Below are 6,000 nucleotides of genomic sequence, written 5' to 3'. Positions count from 1 at the left end.
GTTTCCTATGAATGAAATGACAAGAGAGAGAGAAGTGGCTCAAAAATGGAGAAAGAAGCATATTTTGCTGATAAGATAAATTACAAACATTCTTATGTTCACTTGTAGGATTCATTCATGCAACATTTGTTAAAATGACAATTTTATCTAATAGCAGCCATTAACCCCTTACCGGCATCGGACGTACTATACCGTCCGATGCCGGCTCCCCTGCTTTGATGCAGGGCTCCGCGGTGAGCCCGCACCAAAGCCGGGACATGTCAGCTGTTTTGAACAGCTGACATGTGCCCGTAATAGGCGCGGGCAGAATCGCGATCTGCCCGCACCTATTAACTAGTTAAATGCCGCTGTCAAACGCAGACAGCGGCATTTAACTACCGCTTCCGGCCGGGCGGCCGGAAATGACGTCATCGCCGACCCCCGTCACATGATCGGGGGTCGGCGATGCTTGTGAATGGTAACCATAGAGGTCCTTGAGACCTCTATGGTTACTGATTGCCCGTCGCTGTGAGCACATCCAATTTCACCTGTCAGAAGTGTAGACTAGTGGCCCTTTTAGAAGAAAAGGTGCGGGGTCTGGAAGAAAGAATAGCAACTTTGAAACTCATCAAAGAGAATGAAGACTTTCTAGACAGAACAGAAGCATCTCTACTGGTCACAGAAGGTGCAAAAAGTGTCAGAGAACCTCCAAAAGCAGATGAGTGGAAGCATGTGACCAAAAGAAGCAAGAAGACCATGGAGAAATCACCAACCACACAACTGAAGAACCGATATCAAATCTTTGTAGAGGATGAAGATGGCACACCTAAGAATGAAGCAATACCAGCAAGCAAAAAAGAAAAGGGCACACAGCAACAAGTGACAGCAAAAAGTACAGCCAAGAAGCAACGAAGAGTAGTGGTGGTGGGAGACTCACTACTGAGAGGCACAGAAGCAGCCATCTGCAGACCGGACATAACTGCAAGAGAAGTATGCTGCCTTCCAGGTGCGATGATCAAGGATGTGACCGATAGGATACCAAAGCTCTTCAGCTCCAAGGACGTCCACCCATTTCTTCTGATACATGTTGGCACCAATGACACGGCAAGGAAGGACCTACCGACAATCTGCAAGGACTTTGAAGAGTTGGGGAAGAAAGTAAAGGAACTGGATGCACAGGTAGTTTTTTCTTCTATCCTTCCAGTAGACGGGCATGGCACCAGGAGATGGAACAGGATCCTTGATGCAAACAACTGGCTAAGACGATGGTGCAGACAACAAGGATTCGGATTCCTGGACCACGGTGTGAATTACTGGTATGATGGACTCCTCGCCAGAGACGGACTACACCTCAACAAACCTGGGAAACACACATTCGCCAGAAGACTCGCTACACTCATCAGGAGGGCGTTAAACTAGAAGAAGAGGGGACGGGAAGAAAAACATTAGACTTGAACAAAGAAGATCCAGGAAAACATACTCAGAAGGGAGGTAAGAACATTTCTAAAACAATCCACAGTGAGGAGATTGGAACAAAACAAAATCCTCTAAACTGCATGCTCGCAAACGCCAGAAGCCTGACAAACAAGATGGAAGAACTAGAAGCAGAAATATCTACAGGTAACTTTGACATAGTGGGAATAACCGAGACATGGTTAGATGAAAGCTATGACTGGGCAGTTAACTTACAGGGTTACAGTCTGTTTAGAAAGGATCGTAAAAATCGGAGAGGAGGAGGGGTTTGTCTCTATGTAAAGTCTTGTCTAAAGTCCACTTTAAGGGAGGATATTAGCGAAGGGAATGAGGATGTCGAGTCCATATGGGTCGAAATTCATGGAGGGAAAAATGGTAACAAAATTCTCATTGGGGTCTGTTACAAACCCCCAAATATAACAGAAAGCATGGAAAGTCTACTTCTAAAGCAGATAGATGAAGCTGCAACCCATAATGAGGTCCTGGTTATGGGGGACTTTAACTACCCGGATATTAACTGGGAAACAGAAACCTGTGAAACCCATAAAGGCAACAGGTTTCTGCTAATAACCAAGAAAAATTATCTTTCACAATTGGTGCAGAATCCAACCAGAGGAGCAGCACTTTTAGACCTAATACTATCTAATAGACCTGACAGAATAACAAATCTGCAGGTGGTTGGGCATTTAGGAAATAGCGACCACAATATTGTGCAGTTTCACCTGTCTTTCACTAGGGGGACTTGTCAGGGAGTCACAAAAACATTGAACTTTAGGAAGGCAAAGTTTGAACAGCTTAGAGATGCCCTTAATCTGGTAGACTGGGACAATATCCTCAGAAATAAGAATACAGATAATAAATGGGAAATGTTTAAGAACATCCTAAATAGGCAGTGTAAGCGGTTTATACCTTGTGGGAATAAAAGGACTAGAAATAGGAAAAACCCAATGTGGCTAAACAAAGAAGTAAGACAGGCAATTAACAGTAAAAAGAAAGCATTTGCACTACTAAAGCAGGATGGCACCATTGAAGCTCTAAAAAACTATAGGGAGAAAAATACTTTATCTAAAAAACTAATTAAAGCTGCCAAAAAGGAAACAGAGAAGCACATTGCTAAGGAGAGTAAAACTAATCCCAAACTGTTCTTCAACTATATCAATAGTAAAAGAATAAAAACTGAAAATGTAGGCCCCTTAAAAAATAGTGAGGAAAGAATGGTTGTAGATGACGAGGAAAAAGCTAACATATTAAACACCTTCTTCTCCACGGTATTCACGGTGGAAAATGAAATGCTAGGTGAAATCCCAAGAAACAATGAAAACCCTATATTAAGGGTCACCAATCTAACCCAAGAAGAGGTGCGAAACCGGCTAAATAAGATTAAAATAGATAAATCTCCGGGTCCGGATGGCATACACCCACGAGTACTAAGAGCACTAAGTAATGTAATAGATAAACCATTATTTCTTATTTTTAGTGACTCTATAGCGACAGGGTCTGTTCCGCAGGACTGGCGCATAGCAAATGTGGTGCCAATATTCAAAAAGGGCTCTAAAAGTGAACCTGGAAATTATAGGCCAGTAAGTCTAACCTCTATTGTTGGTAAAATATTTGAAGGGTTTCTGAGGGATGTTATTCTGGATTATCTCAATGAGAATAACTGTTTAACTCCATATCAGCATGGGTTTATGAGAAATCGCTCCTGTCAAACCAATCTAATCAGTTTTTATGAAGAGGTAAGCTATAGGCTGGACCACGGTGAGTCATTGGACGTGGTATATCTCGATTTTTCCAAAGCGTTTGATACCGTGCCGCACAAGAGGTTGGTACACAAAATGAGAATGCTTGGTCTGGGGGAAAATGTGTGTAAATGGGTTAGTAACTGGCTTAGTGATAGAAAGCAGAGGGTGGTTATAAATGGTATAGTCTCTAACTGGGTCGCTGTGACCAGTGGGGTACCGCAGGGGTCAGTATTGGGACCTGTTCTCTTCAACATATTCATTAATGATCTGGTAGAAGGTTTACACAGTAAAATATCGATATTTGCAGATGATACAAAACTATGTAAAGCAGTTAATACAAGAGAAGATAGTATTCTGCTACAGATGGATCTGGATAAGTTGGAAACTTGGGCTGAAAGGTGGCAGATGAGGTTTAACAATGATAAATGTAAGGTTATACACATGGGAAGAGGGAATCAATATCACCATTACACACTGAACGGGAAACCACTGGGTAAATCTGACAGGGAGAAGGACTTGGGGATCCTAGTTAATGATAAACTTACCTGGAGCAGCCAGTGCCAGGCAGCAGCTGCCAAGGCAAACAGGATCATGGGGTGCATTAAAAGAGGTCTGGATACACATGATGAGAGCATTATACTGCCTCTGTACAAATCCCTAGTTAGACCGCACATGGAGTACTGTGTCCAGTTTTGGGCACCGGTGCTCAGAAAGGATATAATGGAACTAGAGAGAGTACAAAGGAGGGCAACAAAATTAATAAAGGGGATGGGAGAACTACAATACCCAGATAGATTAGCGAAATTAGGATTATTTAGTCTAGAAAAAAGACGACTGAGGGGCGATCTAATAACCATGTATAAGTATATAAGGGGACAATACAAATATCTCGCTGAGGATCTGTTTATACCAAGGAAGGTGACGGGCACAAGGGGGCATTCTTTGCGTCTGGAGGAGAGAAGGTTTTTCCACCAACATAGAAGAGGATTCTTTACTGTTAGGGCAGTGAGAATCTGGAATTGCTTGCCTGAGGAGGTGGTGATGGCGAACTCAGTCGAGGGGTTCAAGAGAGGCCTGGATGTCTTCCTGGAGCAGAACAATATTGTATCATACAATTATTAGGTTCTGTAGAAGGACGTAGATCTGGGGATTTATTATGATGGAATATAGGCTGAACTGGATGGACAAATGTCTTTTTTCGGCCTTACTAACTATGTTACTATGTTACTATGTTACCTCCATTTCTGCTACATAGCAGTGATCAGCAGATCGCTGCTATGTAGCAGAGCCGATCGTGCTATGCCTGCTTCTAGCCTCTCATGGAGGCTATTGAAGCATGGCAAAAGTTAAAAAAAAAAGTTTAAAAAAATGTGAAAAAAATAAAAAAAACATAAAAGTTTAAATCTCCCCCCTTTCGCCCCAATCAAAATAAATCAATAAAAAAAATATCAAATCTACGCATATTTGGTATCGCCGCGCTCAGATTTGCCCGATCTATCAATTAAAAAAAGTATTAACCTGATCGCTAAACAGCGTAGCGGGAAAAAAACTCGAAACGCCAGAATTACGTTTTTTTGGTCGCCGCGACATTGCATTAAAATGCAATAACGGGCGATCAAAAGAACGTATCTGCACCGAAATGCTATCATTAAAAACGGCATCTCAGCACGCAAAAAATAAGCCCTCAACCGACCCCAGATGATGAAAAATGGAGACGCTACGAGTATCGGAAAATGGCGCAATTTTTTTTTTTTTTTTTTAGCAAAGTTTGGAATTTTTTTTCACCACTTAGATAAAAAAATAACCTAGTCATGTTAGGTGTCTATGAACTCGTACTGACCTGGAGAATCATAATGGCAGGTCAGTTTTAGCATTTAGTGAACCTAGCAAAAAGCCAAACAAAAAACCAATGTGGGATTGCACTTTTTTTGCAATTTCACCGCACTTGGAATTTTTTTGCCGTTGTCTAGTACACGACATGCTAAAACCAATGATGTCGTTCAAAAGTACAACTCGTCCCGCAAAAAATAAGCCCTCACATGGCCAAATTGACGGAAAAATAAAAAAGTTATGGCTCTGGGAAGGAGGGGAGCGAAAAACGAACACGGAAAAACGAAAAATCCCCCGGTCATGAAGGGGTTAAGATAAACAGTATGAAACACATTAATATCACCGGCGGCAACTCCTTCTTGCAGTTTATAATTCTACCTATGATGGAGGAAATGACATTGCTCGGGTCGCGCTCTCCAGAGATTCGTGGAGTCTTTTTCAGTGTCCGCCAAGAGATCTTTATGGCTGTGAGAGATAACTGGATACAGAGACCGCTCTCTCTAGAAATAGCTTCTGTTAAGGCAGAAAATGATGTTCTCTACAATGGCAGCCCTTCCTCCATGATGGCTTTGAATAAGCTATTATATATGCAAAAGATTTAAGCTGGTGTGGATAAAATGCTTAAAAAAATAGATGCGTTAATCGCTTATTTTTATCAATTAACAAAATGCAAAGTGAAAGCACAAAAGAGAAATGTAAACCCTATTAATATTTGCTGAGCACCATTGCAGTTCTTCTAGGTTCTTGTACTTGCTCTGTGTTTGAAAGAACTCAACAGAAGGTTGTGCCAAACATCTTCGAGAACTAACCACAGATCTTCAGTGGACGTCGCTTGTGTAAATCCTTCTGTCTCTTCATGTGATCCCACACAGACTGGATGATGTGAGATCAGGGCTCTGTGGGGGCCGGATCATCACTTCCAGGACTCCTTGTTCTTCTTCACGTTGATCATACATCTTAACGAGATTGGCTGCAT

The sequence above is a fragment of the Ranitomeya imitator genome, chromosome 1, assembly GCF_032444005.1.
Source record: "Ranitomeya imitator isolate aRanImi1 chromosome 1, aRanImi1.pri, whole genome shotgun sequence".
Taxonomy (NCBI): Eukaryota; Metazoa; Chordata; class Amphibia; order Anura; family Dendrobatidae; genus Ranitomeya; species Ranitomeya imitator.
This window is presented reverse-complemented; position numbering follows the sequence as displayed.